We start from the raw sequence: 18,162 nt of genomic DNA, 5'->3' as shown, positions 1-18,162 counted from the left end.
AACAAATTGTCGTATAGACAGACTGCAGGGGGAGTCTGCCACACCCTACAAGCATCATATTATTAGGTGTGTTGTTAGAGAGACGAAGATACCGTTTACAGAAAGATAGCTGGACATTTTCAATGAGTTTGTTGTAAGATGTCCTCCTTCTTTAAGATGGTCAAAGGTCAAGATCAGCGTTCAAGTTTTTCATAAACATGGTTATAACATATAGCCATGTCAGGTTCTGAGTCAGGTTTACCTCTCCAGGCATGGAGCATTATGTTTACACGTTTCTTAACAAATTCTACAACATCATATTCAAAGGTCGAGGTCACCTTTGGGGTAATTGTGAAATGTAGAACTTTATGGTATTCTTTCTATTGAATATTGCGCAAATATTTTTAGCATTAGATGATATTCGAAAACTGACTTATTGTTATGGACCTTGGGATTTCTTTTGACACATGCAATCAGAAGGTCAGAGGTCAAGCTCATGTGATAGACAATCTCACTAAAACAATCTTACACATTCTCAAAAAGTTAATGAATTTATCTTTCAACTTAGTATGTATCTTTCGAAGTTATCCTGCTCTGGAAAAGTATATCAAAATTCGAGGTAAGCATTGGTTGGCATATCTGTCAAAGGCCAAGGTCACCATCAAGGTTAGTGGAAACAGCGTTGTATCGTTCATTTCCGGTGTCTGTTGCACTTTATCTGAACAATCCTGACACTTGGTAACTGTTTGCGATTAAGAACTAGGTCATGGTCAAGGTCAAATGTAAATTGCCATTGTAAGTGGGTTGTTTTCATTTCTTCTTAAATATATGCAGAATAATTGATATGTAATACTATGGAGGAAGTCCTTTTTATGTATTACCTTGATCAGTGGTGAAATATTTTGTCCATACTTGAGATAGATATTCACTTCCTGGACGCTGGAGGGTACATTGAGGATGTATGTATGAGGATCCTAGCGGCGTGTGATTCAACTTGTTCAACTTAGTTGAACCACAAGCCGCTAGGATCTCAAGTATGGACAAAATAAACTTAACCAAATGAAGTAACGTATTCTAAACAAAACTTAACACGCCTTCACACTAGTTCATTTGGTTAAGTTTATAACAGTAGGACTTTATTAAGGATCATTGTTTATTTAGTGGACACTCTACCAAGATATGTGTTTTCACAGAACCGTATTTATATTTAAAGTTGCCTGCTTCCATAGAATAAAACGAGCTTGTCCCGAGACACATATGTTAAGGTCAAATTTCACTTTTAAAATGCAACACGGACTTAAGCTTGTGCTTGCAAAATATTTCTTGTAGCGCTTGGCTGAGATTCAAGGTCAATTTCATTTGGTGCATTTAACTTTGTTATTGAAAAGCTCTTTTAAAATGCAAATTTCATAACTTCGGGGAATTTGGCGTTGCTTGATCAACGTCGTCGGAAATAGGTATCAATGGTAGAGACTGTGGTTTGCTTTCAGAACAGTGAGAAATGGAAAAAATCCTAATGATGACCGTCAGATAACCAGATCGCTCACTGAGGAGTGAGTGAGTGAGTGAAGCAACATTCCAGCAATATCACGGCGGGGGAGACCAGAAATGGGCTTCATACATTGTACCCATGTCGGTAATCGAACACGGGTTATCGGCGTGACGAGCGAACGCTTTAACCACAAGGCTACCCGACCGCCCCCAGAATAAGGTGAGCTTCTAGGGATTTTACTGTGTTTGGATTTTCCTCTGATACTACAAGGCCAAGAGCACTTGTGTAGGATAATCTGTAGGACAATGATGTGTTGGACAATTTTGTAGATTAAAAAGCTTGAAACACTTGGCTACCCGTCCGCCCCGGCTCAATGAGATAACAGAAGTACTGAAGAGGAATGAACAAGGGAGGTAACCTATTTCTGTACCTGCAATGGCGGATCACAATACAGCACTATTGTGAGCACGTTCAACATATGGTCATGCATACAGTGAGATAAGAATGAGTAATATCCGAAGCTGATCGATTGGATCAGAAAAAGAATGATGAAATGAAAGAAGGCAAAACCTTCATTAATATTAAACTACAAACTTTGATCTTGATAACAGATTATTTGCGTGATATCCCACAAATTACACGAAGTCATATGCATGATACATTGAACGTTATCTTTACAAGACCATATGATCATTAAAAGATATATATATGCGTGATATGTTAGTATACACTTTCTGAATGATTTTATAATTAAGTTGTTATTTCCAATGCAAGTTTTTATTGCAAGGATTATGTGAATGGTGATTATATGTCTTGTCAATTCGACCTTGACCTCATGTCTTGACCTCATGTCTTGACCTCATCGCACTGAAGGTCACTTGGGTTGTGGAGTTTTGTCCTTGGTCCATGTTTTTGTCCTTCCGTCTGTTTTTTTATTATTATTCAATACGTCTTTAGCTCATCTGCCTGAAAGTCACTTCTGTTGTGTAGTCCATCTGGATAGGCCTCAAGTCAATATCCATAATTATACTTTAATTTTGTGTTATCAATATTTTTATGAAGGGGTCTCTGTATTCTTTTTCAAATGGGGGAGGTCGGGTAGGCTAGGGGTTAAAGCGTTCGCCCGTCACGCCGAAGATACAGGTTCGATTCCCGACATGTTTACAATGTGTGAAGCCCATTTGTGGTGTCCTAAGCCGTGATATTCCTGAAACGGCGTAAAATCAAACTCACTCACTCACTTTTTCAAATGTATCTTGATTTTTTCTTACATTGAATCGACGTTTCTTTGGCAAATTGGTAACCTTTTCTACACTTTGTAATAGATGAAAAAAAACGAATTGTACGAGATTTCTTTATGCGCACTACGATCTTATCTCATTATTTTATTCTTTTTTTCTTCTGTTTTTTATCGTGATCGCCTCTGTGGTCTAGGGTTAGAGCGTCCGCCCAGAGAGCGGAAGATCGTAGGTTCGATCCCCGGCCGCGTCATACCAAAAGACGCTCGGCATTAGGGGGCTAAAACAAGGACTGGTCGGCTCGGAGTCAGCATACTGTGTCTGAGTGGGGTATTCATGTTAAACTGCGGCATGGTATCTCAGTGAGCTAGCACTATAAATCGGCATCAGTCCGGACTAGTACAAGCAGCCACACACACGTGCATGCATATAAGTGCAATAATCTTGAACGCGACGTTTAACCCCATTTCACCTCAAGTCACATCTTTTTTTCGTTGACAATGAAAATGATGAAAATTAACATAACTTCAGCGTCATTTACTTTTATTCATTAAAAACGGAAAACGTGTTCAGAAACTAATTGTATTTGATTGCACAAATTAATTTTGTTTCAAATTCCAAAGTATGTCAAAGTGTATAGGCGTTCAGCCGATTTCCGATTCCATTAATGAAGGGTTTTGTGTTGCTTTTACTAATCTGACAATAATGATTCCAGTGGTTATCTCTGTTGCAGGCGATCCAGTGGGGTTATGATGCTGGGGCACGTTGTAAGTTTGTACATTGTACCGTCTGTATATTATTTTATTGAAGAAGTGCCCATTCCCATCACCATCTTTACCACGCATCACCTTTACTATTGATGCAAATGTCATCACATTATGCGATCGTAGTTGGCAACTGAAGCAAACATAAAATATAGTGCTTTGGTCTGCAGCATATATACTTCTATAAGAGTTGAGTGACCACCCGATTCTGTCATGTTACTATGGTTATTCTGTCCTGCCACGTGGTCTTGAGTGTATATAGTGATTGCTGTAAGATTTACCTGGCAAATGAAGTTAAGGATGTTTGTGTGAATAGACTGCGGACGGGTCTCGTTAAGCGTACTACAGCGCTATGTCACGGCGGTGGACACTCACACTCTGTTCCTATGTGGGGAATCGAACCCGGATGAGGAAGGAAGGGCTTTCGCCACTGTGCCAGGGTAGACAGGGTAGACGATGACACACAGCCACACCGCACACAGTGAACACCCTACCCGCTGTTCTATTCCGCTTCTATACTACCACAAGTGTAGCGGCCTTAACACTTCTTGACCCCTATGGGATTCGAAACACGGACCTTCTGATCCGAGGTCGGACGCCATGTCCACATGACCGTCAGCAAGCTGACGAGGTAAGGATGTCATCTTTGGGATGACAAACATTTTGGGAAGAAGGCTTTTTTTAATTATTTGTTGATATTAAAAGCCCAAAATACATAATTAACTAATCACAAATTTGTGATAAACTGCCGGGAAAAAGTAAGTATACCCCCGTGTTTGATGGTGGCTTAGATAAAACAAACAGGAAAGGGTTATTTGATGGTGATGTATTTGGTCCGGGTATCATAGCTGTGTCATTAAGTTTGCAGTGTTTCGGCGACTGTTTTCATACTAGTACTTAGCGTTTTGAGAACGTAATATGAGTTCAAATCAAATTTTGCCTGGCAGTTTATATAAAATAGATTTAACAATATCAGTATAAAAACCAATTCATCAATACAGGGCGATGGCTGGTCTCGATGTGATATGTAATTAAATGTAGTGAGTGATTTAATGTATCCAGGTGAGTGAGTTTGGTTTAACGCCGCTTTCAGTAGTATTTTAGTTGTATAACGGTGTGCCTGTTTAATGTGGGAGGAAAGCCCGAAGTGCGGAAGGTATTAAACGTTTAGCTCTTTGGTGAAACCCGCAAGCACGGGTATGGTGCTGACAAACATAGAAACATAATCAGGACGAATTGGAACCCACGATCACGCGATATTAGGTTTTTTACACTACTCTGCACAGCCAATAGGGGAGGCTTTGACAACTGGGGCTACCGTCGCCATGCATCTTGTGAGTGAGTGAGTGAGTGAGTGAGGGTTTACGACGCTTTTAGCACAATTACTGCATCCGGGGGTCACCAGAAATGGGCTTCACATAATGTACCCATCGAGCCCTCGGCGTGACGAGCGAACGCTTTAACCACTACCCCACCACCCCGCATCTAGATGAAGATACGTAGATGAATTTATGTTAGATAGGTACAACATTACTCAAAACAAGCTTTATTTTCAAGCCAGACTTTAAATTATTTTGATTTTGATTGCTCACATTGCAAGTATCTTGCGTTGCAGATTGATTGTACAGCATTAGATACTTGAGATCGCTAATTAAAATCTACTTCAAAGTGACAAGTATCGTGATATGTATCGGACTGTGTGGTAATTATCGTGATAAAGATCGTTGATCGGTGTCGCAAATGACAGTCTGGACGTTGACGAGGGTAACTATCTCAGCTGTCAGTGTGACACTATACACTTTCATACCCTGAGTCGATATGTTTGTATTGTATAACATAATTAAGGTACGTGTCAACTAGAATCGGTTCTTTAGCTGCGATTCAGCCAATTGTTACACAAGCCTTTCTTTATCGAATCTAAAGTCAACATAGCTCTGGATAAACGGACCGTACCCGTGCTCGTGGGTTTCACCGAAGTGGTAAACGTCTGATACCTGCATTACTTCGGGCTTCCCTCCCACATTAAGCTGACACGCCGTGATATAACTGGAATACTGTTAAAAGCGGCGTTAAACCCAACACACTCACTAACTCACTCTGGGTTAACGGGGGTTCCATTGTACAGATACATCCGCATAGGATCTTTGCAGCATCCCATGCTTGTTGTAAGAGGCGACTAAAGGGATTGGGTGGTCAGGCTCGCTGACTTGGTTTGATGCATGTCATCGTATCCCAATTGCTAATGATATCAATCACTGGATTGTCTAGTGTTCATTCGATTATTTACAAATCGCCGTCAAATAGCTGGAATATTGCTGAATGCGGCGTTAAACAACAAACAAACAAACTAAAAACTATATATTCATTAAGTGAAATCTATAGTTCTGAATAAAACAACAATCCAGATGAGGGAAGAAATTACATGGACGGGAAACCTTCGGTCATGTACAAATATATAGCTAGTTGGAGCTGGTGTGGTCAGCCATTAAAAGGTAATGAAGCATTGGTTATCACGCGCCGGTGGTCAAACATGGACGGCTGACCGGAAGGGTTCAATAATCAGCATGTGGCGGAAAGGTAATATCCCGTTCCGTACGTTGTCCGATTGACTTAATTATCTTCCTTGGTCGTAATTGCCTACAACTGGCCACGCCCCCTAGGGGTCAAGGTTCAGTTGAGGTTTAAGTGCTACACATTATTGTTAAACACAGTACTTATTGAACATAATATATACACGTGTGAAAACATCGTCAACCCCGATCGATGAAACTGCATGGCGAAGACACGCCTCAGTCCGATTACAAGAGGTCCCCGACTGGTATTGCATATACCAGTCGACTATAAACGTACTTTGAGAATACGGTGGTTCAGTGTGTGACCTGGCTAATTGTGTGTGGTGGCATCCGACGACGTATATCGTTGCTCGTGATATCGACCACTGGTTTTATTTGCCTGGTCCTGACTTGATTCATCACAGGACGTCGCGGTGGAGCTGCAACCTTGCGGAGTACATCACGTCATTGCAGACGTCCATCACGTACAGTACAATGTGAGATATTTCTTCAGGACTTAATCAAATAATAATTTGATGCTGCATCTTTCAAATCAATAATCAATAGAATATAATAAAACAATTCACCTCTTGCGTCCAATTTGTAAAACCCGGTCATTAATATCAGTTTCGTTTTATTGACTGTCCATGTCATGTAACGCAATAGAATAATCCATATTTTCACACCGAGCGCACAATGTAGCATCAGCAATTGTGATTGTTTGCAATAGCAACTTTCACAGGAAATTAATTCACAATCGCCCGAAAAGAAAGCAATATTGTTGTTTCCAACTGCCATTAATATAGCAAATGTTTCATTCTAGAGACAGTGATTATCGTTCACGCGACACAGTGTATAGCAATTTCACGCCTGACTTTTTCCGATTACGAAATAATATTACATAATAATTTATCTTCAGAAAACATTCGCGGCGGGGGTTGAAGAATTATTCATTTATAATCACTCTGAATGAAAAGTAATTCTTTACCCCCAACCTTTAATAGTGTACATAATGGCGGCTTGAGTTGTAGAATGGCCGCTGCTCAGTGGAAAAAACCACCTATGGTGTAACGCTTCCAACACCTGTTAATCATCTACATGAGACTGCATGCTCCGGTGTTTAATAGCACGGGTTGTTTGGATTCACCTGCACGCCCTCACCATGGTGCAAGTATTTCTGAATACTAACGGTAAGTTATGTGACCAAGGGCACAAAAGTCAAGATTGTGTGGGTAACGGTAATGTCGCATTGAACATGTTTTCAGTCAGATCACGGCTACCAGTGTATAAAAACGAACTTAACAATCGGTATTGCAACCTGAGGAAAGTAAAATTCTCGATAACTGATTTCGTTTAATTAGGAGATACCCTTATGCTGTTTTAAATTTTGAGGTGGTTTGTGGTTGATTATGAACCACGTCAACGTTAAATTTATTTCCATTCTACCATGACTAAAATGCGTTGTTTTTTTCTAACGGACTCTTTTCTTGCGCAGGTATTTAGTGATATCGTTCACTAACCACTTCAAATTTCGTAAAATTAAGCGATCAAATTGGATCATCCTTTAATGTCACACACACACACACACACACACACACACACACACACACACATATTGTGTATTAACAAATATTTGAATATTTGTTTGTATTCACTTAGGGGGTTTATCATGTGATGGTTTTACCGTTATTCGAGATGACGTGAAATACACGATACGGGCTAGTTTAGTAGACCGCGTGGCCCTGTAAAGTGTTATACGTCATTGCAGTAAACATCAGTTTTATCGTGAAATGAAATGAGACCCTGGTACGCGCTTAACGCCGCGTTATCACGTGTCATTTCAAGAGTAGGGCACTTGTCGATTCAGACCCACGTGTCTGCGTGATGTATGTAAACTTCATCCGTGTAATAAATCTCAAAGACGGTATGGGTCACCAACACAATAGGAGCGGTTTCTGTGAAGGTGATACATATAAAATACTTTACAATTCCAATTTGTTTTCAATTGCTTCAAACAGTTATAACCAGAAACTGAACATGTAAATTATGCAGCCTAATCACTTATTATAACAAACTTATTGTCCTCCGTTGACGTACATCAGACCCGTGAAGTTCAGCTTCACCAACCTATGTAAGCTTGACGTTAGAGGCGACTAACGGGATCGGGTGGTCAGACTCGCTGACTTGGTTAGTGCATGTCATCGTATTCCAATTGTATGGATCGATGCTCATGATGTCAATCACTGGATTGTCTGGTCCAGACTCGGTTATTTACAGACCGTCGACGTAAAGCTGGAATATTGCTGAGTGCGGTGTTAAACAACAAACAAACAAAGAAAGATGTTGACCAGACAAAATATTTCAGTTTTGTTACCAAAACGTTTGGTTTCCTCTTACACAGTCAGCTGCACTTTTGTAGTAACACACGTGAAAACACAAAATACTTTTCTTTTAATGTTTCGAATCATATAACGACAAATTTGCTCAAAACAATTCTAAAAATGGCTTGAAATGATTTAGATGGAAACTATTTAGAGTGAGACATTTAAGTGTTTTTGGCGGCATTTGAAAATAAATGTATACTATATTCCTTTTGAGTTTGGGAATGTAACATTTCTTCCTTAAACGTTAGAAATACTGAACATAGCTGGGGGTGGGGGTAGGGGTTGGGGGTGGGGTTTAAAAAAAGAAGGTTTCCAAACAAGTGAATGGAATGTACAGATATCAGGAACTGGCACTTCTCACTTTCATTTGTATTTTACTGCATATTTATCTAAATAAAACTAAACCTGCATTGTCAGAGCTACAGTAAATATATGTATGTAAGTATAAGATCCCCAAGGACACCAACTACTTTGAACAATTAATATACAACCTATGAATGTTCTTACCTCTGTACAGACCTGCCCCATACAGCCCCGTTCCTTCACTCGACGTCACCAGTGTTTGTTCGGCGCTACGCTATAAATTCTGTATTTGTCATGATGTGAATCCCGAGCCTACTTAGGACGGTCTATGGCCTAATAAGAAGCCAAGAAGAGCTGTCATAACTTATCGTGAAGCGTCCCTTGTACTTGCAGGGGGTGGGGCCTTGTGACTTCAGTCTGAGCACCCCCTAGCATGTTTGTGAATCTTTCCAGCATTACGTTCATGAATCATGTCGGCTTGGTGTAGAAAGTATGTTAAAACCATGTATCATTTTTAAGTACCATGTCATGATGTTAATGATATATGTAACGTTTCGAGTATTTGGATTGTTTGTTTATTGCTCGGAGCCGATGTCCGAAATAGTCCCGTTCTATGACGACGGTCTCCAAATAATCGAGTCTGTTGCCGAACAAGGCTGGTCTTATGGAGTTACATTTTGGCTGGACTAACGAGTCAATGCATAGTCCAATCAAAATCGCGCACCGAAATCGAAATCCGGTTCGTAAACTGTCATGCAGAGTTCGGTCGATTGCAGGATTTGCACTGCATCTGCACCACCAACTCGTTGTCAACAGATATTTTCCAAATCTGATCATGTTTTAATCAAGGTGATCACGTGACTTCGGGAAGTAAGAACCTTTTTATCACAATATAGATCTTGATGGTCGATCACATCGTCTTGACGGCGCCACCATTTTGTTTGAAGCAAATGCATGTGACTCTGTGAGGTGGAATCTGATTGGTCCATAGAATGGACATAACTCGTAATAGCCGCTGGTGGCGCTACGATCGAGCCCAGGAACTCCAGCCTAGTTCGGCAAGGATGGAAACTGGACTTTAAAAGTCAGTTAACGCTCTTGGCTCGGGGATGACAAACCATGACTGCACAACGTGAACAAATATCAACGCCGCCGCCTACACGTTGAGCCAAGTCAATGCGCCTGGCCAGTCTTATTCAATTTAGGCCTCCTTGCGACAAGAAATATAGAAATATAGTGTTTGTGGCGGGGTCCCCAGTTTCAATTAATAAGTATATGTTATTGACATCAATTTAGACTAAGTGTATTGTATGCTTATCGCAAGCGGCGACTAATGGGATCGGGTGGTCAGGCTCACTGACTTGGTCTCCTGCCTACTTCGCATATGGAAAAGGAAATATGATATCTTACACACAAAACTGAGTTGCATTTGCAGTCAATTGAATTATGATTTATATAGAATTGGTATAAAAGATCGCCCGAACTGTACATGGTCGAATACATGTGAAAATGCATATCGTTATCTCAGGGAATGTACATTGTTTAGTCATCAGCGTGAAATTATGTTTAACAGCCTTAAAAATATATTTCATAATATACCTGTTGATGTACACTTACTGTTATACAGCAATGCAGATGACGTTGCTACAGAAAATGAAGCTATATTTAAGGCAGTACAACATTATATATGAACAACTAAAAGATTTGTGTAAAGAAATGTTCATTCAACAATGCATCTCTCTCTCTCTCTCTCTCTCTCTCTCTCTCTCTCTCTCTCTCTCTCTCTCTCTCTCTCTCTCTCTCTCTCTCTCTCTCTCTCTCTCTCTCTCATTTGTATTGAATTTGAAATTGTAAAATTTTGTAAATACCAGGGATGGGCAATCTAAGTTTGAAGAACATGTCCCCCAATCCCATTCACTTCTTTCGAATAATAATGTTTAAAATCATTAAAATCATGGGATTGGGTGGCTTTTTATAAAATTATGTAGAGAGAGAGAGAGCATATTTGGCTTTTGTTTTTTTTATTCAACTTAACTTAAAAATGTTTTCTGTAAAAAAAACACCTGTAAAAAAACAACACCCCACCCACCCCTGAAAGTAGTCGCGACATAAAGTGTCATTTCACTCGACTTTAAGATACAATTTGTTCAGTTAAATATTCAACATACAGATCATATCTTGTACAGAATCTATATCGGTTTGGCAAACTTCGGAAAAAAAGGAAATGAATGCAAGAATATTTCAATTGCAAGCTAACGAGAAACCATTCAGCTGAGAAATATTACACATAGAAAGAACGAGTATAATCAGTATATGGTTCAAACCATAGATCACCAAAATAAGTGTCTTTCCTACATTCAGTCCGTCACGCTTTTGTGATCACCCACCGGAAGTTTGCTATGGACGCGGTGGATTGTGGGCAGGTTGGCAAGGAAAATATTATGGCGGCTGTGCACGCTAAAGTGTCATGTTTCTGTGAGAATATTAGATCAGTTTGAATTATTCAGCGTTGTATGTCCATTCTGAACATTTGCATGTGCTGGACTGTGTTTTCTTAGTGTTTTAGAGTGATATTTTCTGTATTTAGATGGATTATATCGTGAAATGCAGTCATCAACTGCGTCAAATGCTAACATTCCATTGATACCGCTGGCGCTGTGGCGATAGGGCTCCTCGTTGTTGTTTTTTTTAACCATGTGGGTTGTTGTATGAATTATTTTGGATAACTGTTCTTGACAGTCATCGTGGACTCGGCATTACTGGAATTTTGATTTCAAATGTGCATTTTCAGCAAACTAAATCGGGTAAGTACAGCTCATAGATTTCTTCTCTGATAGTACAGTACCCCTAGAGTTAGTCATAGTTAGTTGGTCATTGCGATTAATAGGAAAATCATGGTCGTTGAGAAATTTAGAAGACGTTTTTATACATTGCCATTTCGCGTTGCTTAGTACATGTTCAGTTAATCAACCCGCAATATTACCAATTTAAAAAATATATATCTGTATATTTCAAACATGTTTTGCAATACATATATTAGACCATAGGATCAAGGTTTTTTACACCTCTAACATTAGGACTATATCACCTGCCCTATGATAAAACATATTGTTTTTTAAGTGAAAGTGTGTTTTTCAACAACTTAATCACTTTTTATGGTCATTCCTTAGACATTTTCCATTCTTATGACACTTCTAAATCCAGGGATATACTTGATAATAGCAATATGCCAGTAGTTCCTTAAATTAATCATGTTTTGTTTACTTGTAAGAATTATCACCATGTTCATGAGAATATGCTAATTAGTGTAATTGAAAGAGCTGTAGAGTTATCATTAGTTGAAATTTCGGTATGAACACATCATTAATTATAAGATATATAGAAGCAATATGGTGATCTTGTACCATTATTACAGATAGCATTTCAAAGCACACAACAACCAGGATATTTCTTATATTAAATATGCTTGTACCTTGTTCACAAATGATTCCTCTAGTGATTCTAAATTCAGGATTATATTTCTGTGTCCTACATTCCATTATTTTTTTTGGTCTTTTTCATGTTTATCTAGCGTTTTGCTTTTGCACTCAGGATAACAAGTTACCTGGATCTTCATGATCCAGTTAAGATGTTTGTACACGAAATAAAATATTATTGATTTGTTTTGACTAGTTATAGACCACAGATATGGATATGGTAGAGATCTCCAATATGATTGTAACATGTTAATAGAAAAAGGCTCTGGACATGATATAGTTACCTTTTAACTAGTGTTAGTAATTAGTATGAACATGATAAAGAACATATGTTCACATATTTTTCATGAAGCAAAATATGTTTATATAATACTCATGACCATGATCAAGTTGAACCATCATTACCTTTTTCCATGAACATGGCATGATGATAAAAGGATGATATTCCTCAACTTGAAAAACAGTTTTGATTTATTTCACTTAACCTAATGCTAAAAGGATCAAATAATTTTTGTACATTGCAAGGAATTTGGGATTTTTATGGCCTATGGTATTAAATATAAAGACATGAAGGCATCTTTGTCATTACTTTCTTCACCAATCATGCAAGTGTGACACTGTCAAGATAGTACATTTGAAGAACACCTTTAAACATGTTAAACAATGTTGCAGTAAATGCAGGAAATTCCCCTGTTTTGGTATTTCTTTCTGAGTACTACACAGTCAGTTCAGATCAAATGAGAGCCAGGGATCTGATAATTAATGAATATTGTCAAACAATTAATGTAAATGTTTGCACCATGACCACTGCTTAAAAAGATATCAGTTTAAGATTGTAGTGCTGGATACTTTCTCATTTATCTTCTGCATACCTGGTTACCATGGTTACTTGTCTGAACATGTTCACCAGCATCACAGGAGTTGGATGGTTTGTTGTTTTACGCCACACTCAGCAATATTCCAGCTATATAGACATTACTTGGAACATATGATCATGATCATTATGATCACAATTGTAAAACCTTTTGCTAAGTTGGCTTGCCCAAGGGAAATCTAACTCAGACTTTGAACTATATCAGTATAGTCATTGTTCAATGTATCTGCAATAGTTGCGATGTTATGTCTTATTTATTATTGTTCCATGTTGATAAGTATGAGCTGCTAGAGCTGAGAGGGGATGTGTATTTATTCTTGTTCCACGTCACTGTTTCAAATGTACTTTCTAGTCCTGTATACATGGTATCTGCATTCCAATGTTCCTTTTCATTGCTTGTAGCTTATTTGGAAAGTGCTTCTTTTATATTTTAAAAACTCACTTGTAAAATTTATTTGGAATGAAGTACATGGGTGTGAAACGATACAGCAACGTCACGATATATGGGTCGCAATACACATATTTACGTCATGTCCCTGGAAATGTCTTGCAATATTTAAAAAGGAAACTTTAAAAAGTAAACGCAAGCTGTAGACGCTATTCGTAGCAGCTAGCTTTTGTAGTGAACTTGAAATGTTAATTGCAAAACATTTTGTGACATTTGTCTGACAAAACGCTGGGGGAAATGAAAGGTATAGTAAGAAATATTTCAGCAAGTGTATCGTCTTGTAATACGAGTTGTATCAATACAAAAAAAGGTATTACATATTGTATTATCACATGAAAATTGGTGATGCACTGTCGCACCAATTGCACCCCTGTGAAATAACAGTATGTTCAGCAATTATCATTTTTTGCAATGTGTGTCATAATATCAAACCTGTAGTTGTTTGTACAACTTGATTTACCTGTACACAAACAATGAAAACGTCCATTTATGTGCAGCAGAACAATATACCTTTTGTAATACATTGTATGACCATTCCTTTGTCAGAGTTAGTTAACAAACACTCAAACAAATTGTCACTGGGGATATGCATATAGGATATTACATTTGACTGGGATTTATCTAGAAGTCGATATTCAGCCCGAAGTTGGCAGCAGATGTCAATTAACACGGTTAAAATTCATATATTGGATTAATAAAATCCCAGTTCATGTTTATAAACTTATAACTAATGGTTTTGATATGCAGAAGTGAGTTCTAGTGCACTGATAACATGACCAATATAGAGGAAGGGGTTTTAATCTTGAAGTCAGTGTTAAATTACTTCTGAACAAGGGTACTTTGGAATCTTAGATAAGCCGCTGTATGGCGGCAGTCTGTAAATAATCGAGTCTGGACCAGACAGTCCAGTGATTGGTATCATGAGCATCGATCCACGCAATTGGGAGAGATGACATGTATCAACCAAGTCAGCGAGTCTGACCACCCGATCCTGTTAGTTGCCTTTTACGGTGAGTTAATGAGTGTGATGAGAGATCGCATGGTCCCACTTGCTGGTGCAACAATAAACAGAAAGATACTTTCTAGTTTCTCATTGTACAGACAACAGAGCATATATTTAACATGTTTAACAGCTCTCATCAACTCATTCCATTCTGAGCCCCTTCTCATCACCAGATCCTAGAGCCAAAAATATAAAAGGAGTCCAACTCAAGTCTAGAATGATTTAGCAAGTGTAGATTGCCTCAGCTCTAGGAAATTAAGGATTGTTCTGGGCTCCATTTGGATTTATATTTTGTTATTTTGTAGATATATATTTTTAAATAAGATAACTTTATTTCTGGGACCAAATGTCAGTGTACATCTCCAGCAGCCGCAACAAATACCCTTATTAGCTCTAGCAGCCCACACTCATCCCCTTTTCAGCTAGACTTTAGTTTTTTAATCATTTTTATTCTGTATGGTTCTGTTTTAGAAATACTTTTATTTATTCTTTTACATAATTATATTTTGGGACTACATGTTAGTCTAAGTATTTTCTAAATACACACAATATACATTTATAGTGTACACGACCACATGGTCTACCTCATAGTACACAATCCTTCTTAGCAATCTGTGAAATACTTTGGTTCAATTTTTCTTATGAGAGGCAGGATCAAGCCCCATAACCAATTGATAAGCTAGATGTGTTTGCACTGGGCAAATAGATTAACTTTAAAGTGGTGCCCTGCCCTGGCAGGCTAGGCTGAGAGACCCCAGGGGGCTGGGAAACACATAATACTGGCTTGATTGTAACGTTTCAATAGAATTTATGTCAGTGTTATGTGTCTATGAAAACTGTGAAAAGTTTGTAGTATCACATGTCTTTGATGTGTAATATTGGTAGATGCAGCATGCAATATAACCTCTAGCCTTAGCAGGGACCCAAGATGTTTATGTGTTTAGTTTTTAACTGTTATAACTGACTGGTTCTACATTCTACATGTATATTGTTTTCTCCACCAACTTGTTTCCATCATTGTAACACATTGTAGTAGGGGCTCAGCTGGCGTACTGGCACTTAAAGTTATTGCAATATATCACAATACGTATAAGTATTGGGGACCAACTTTTATATATTTGTACTCTTTAAGTGGTACTGCTTCATTCGGTAAGCCAGGCACCAGGATGAGAGATGGGTTTTGACAGTACGGATAAACGACTACGTCATCAATCTGGAATAGTAAAGTAAGCAGCACTGTTTAGATTGGAACCAGTCCATACAAATGTCTCAAGATAGTAGATATATTTAATATATTTATATGTTAATTCTTCGGTCAATGTATTGTAAAATATTGATACACATTCGTGGGGTTGTATTGCAATACATGTAATGCTGACGACCTTATAGCAATATAATAACTTTTAACATTTTGGTTTATTGATTTTCATGCATATTTTCAAACACTACCTTTGTTTGGACATTTCAGTGTCAGTGTACACAATCTTGTCTTTGTAAGCATTCTATGAAATTAACTTTTGTTTTCACCCATCTTCAAAAATGATCTCAAGGAATTGTCACTATTCTTTCCTGAATTTTATGTTAAGCTCTAACTTTCACAAGTTGAACAGGGCTGAACCAGACTAAGTACATGCGAGTGTTATTTTCTGGTAGAAATGTACCAGGTTTTACTATATTGTATAATGTGCACATGGTGCAATGTGGGGAATCAACTTTACCAACTTAAAACCTTCTTTAGACCATTTACTTAGCAGACCCATGAAGATCCCCAGTAGGTCTAAAGCAGCCCATGCTTGCTGTAAAAGGCGCCCATGCTTGTCATAAAATTCGACTGACAGGATTGGTTGGACAAGGTCACTGACTTGGTTGATGCATGTCATCGATCCCAATTGCGTGGATCGATGCACATGATATCCATCACTGGATTGTCTGGTCCAGACTCGATTATTTACAGACTGCTGTCATATAGCTGGAATATTGCTGAGTGCGGCGTTATTTCTTCTTGAATTGTACCTGACTCAGTCTAAGTGACTTTTATGTGTGAAAATTGATGTCTACTGTAACCATGGTAACAGTGTGTAATATGCAAAGATATAATTTATTTGATATGGAGAATCAATTTTCAGACATTTGGAGTCAATCTTTTCCTCAGGTGTCCTCAGCACAATGGTATTCAACTTACAACATGTTGCTATAAGAAGCATAGTGACAGTAACTTTCTACCTGGGAAGATCTTAGCGCTAAGGTGATCGTAACTCCCATACTTTAACACTGGCTTACTATATAGCTGGAATATATTGCTGTTAAACAAACAAACAGAGAGAGTAACATTCTCTAGGTGTCACCTGTCCCTTGTTGAGCCCGGTAAACAATGACATAACACCAATATACTGCCCTGTCTTAGCTCACACTCTATAGATAATTCACCAGACTGCTCCACGACTTGCCTCCATATCTGGCCCAGGTAGGATCCACAATACTGCTGAATAATTGAAGGTATATTGACTTGTGATTGTTGCCCTGTGCTTCAATGGGCAGTGTACATGGTGTATGGAGCTGACCGGTGGGGCTACGGCAGCTAGGACGATGGGCAGTGTACATGGTGTATGGAGCTGACCGGTGGAGCTATGGCAGCTAGGACGATGGGCAGTGTACATGGTGTATGGAGCTGACCGGTGGAGCTATGGCTGCTGGGATGATGGGCAGTGTACATGGTGTATGGAGCTGACCGGTGGGGCTATGGCTGCTGGGATGATGGGCAGTGTACATGGTGTATGGAGCTGACCGGTGGAGCTATGGCAGCTGGGACGATGGGCAGTGTACATGGTGTATGGAGCTGACCGGTGGGGCTATGGCAGTTGGGACGATGGGCAGTGTACATGGTGTCTGGAGCTGACCGGTGGGGCTATGGCTGCTGGGATGATGGGCAGTGTACATGGTGTATGGAGCTGACCGGTGGAGCTATGGCAGCTGGGACGATGGGCAGTGTACATGGTGTATGGAGCTGACCGGTGGGGCTATGGCAGTTGGGACGATGGGCAGTGTACATGGTGTCTGGAGCTGACCGGTGGGGCTATGGCAGCTGGGACAATGGGCAGTGTACATGGTGTATGGAGCTGACCGGTGGGGCTATGGCAGCTGGGATGGATGGGGGGATTCACTGACCCATGGTCACGTTTGAGGTCACAGGTTGATTGTTCTGTGGAAAGAAGAGTTTCTGACAGTGAAGTCAATTGTATAATTGTAGGCATATATACTGAAGTTTGGAATTGAAATGATGTAGCTAGTCACTCGCAGGTATTGTAGAGTTGTTGTTATGGAAAGGGATGTAGTAATTGTTTGTTTGTTTGTTTGTTTGTTGCCACACTCAGCAATAAACCAGCTATATGATGGCAGCTGAAGAACTAAATTAATAGATGACATTTAGTTTTATATTATTACCTAGTTACACATAGGAGCACACTTGCCTTCCTTTGTTTATTTGGATCCTTCCTTCTCAGTACGCTGTGCTGACAAAGTACTTGATTATCCAAATAAGAATATTATTCTTAATGGTTAAAGCTTTCACTCATCACGCCGAAGACTCGGGTTCGATTCCCGACATGGGTACATTGTTTGAAAACCATTTCTGGTTTCCACCGTCGTGATA

The 18,162-nt window shown here is 39.1% G+C and overlaps 1 protein-coding gene across 3 annotated transcripts in view; it reads left to right on the top strand.

The window, feature by feature from the left end:
* Positions 1-11,151: 11,151 nt before the first annotated feature.
* The window catches only part of LOC139441873 (cyclin-dependent kinase-like 5), a 65,502-nt gene continuing 58,491 nt past the window's right edge, over positions 11,152-18,162 (top strand). For all 3 annotated transcript variants that reach the window (XM_071222619.1, XM_071222620.1, XM_071222618.1), the window contains exon 1: positions 11,152-11,516. The gene's annotated coding sequence lies outside the window, so the exon portion shown is untranslated. The remainder of the gene's footprint in view (positions 11,517-18,162) is intronic.

This window comes from Haliotis cracherodii, unplaced genomic scaffold (assembly GCF_022045235.1).
Source record: "Haliotis cracherodii isolate W230 unplaced genomic scaffold, xgHalCrac1.p SCAF_47, whole genome shotgun sequence".
In the NCBI taxonomy this organism is placed as follows: Eukaryota; Metazoa; Mollusca; class Gastropoda; order Lepetellida; family Haliotidae; genus Haliotis; species Haliotis cracherodii.
Note: the sequence above shows the minus strand (reverse complement) of the source record. Positions and strands in the feature narration are given on the sequence as shown.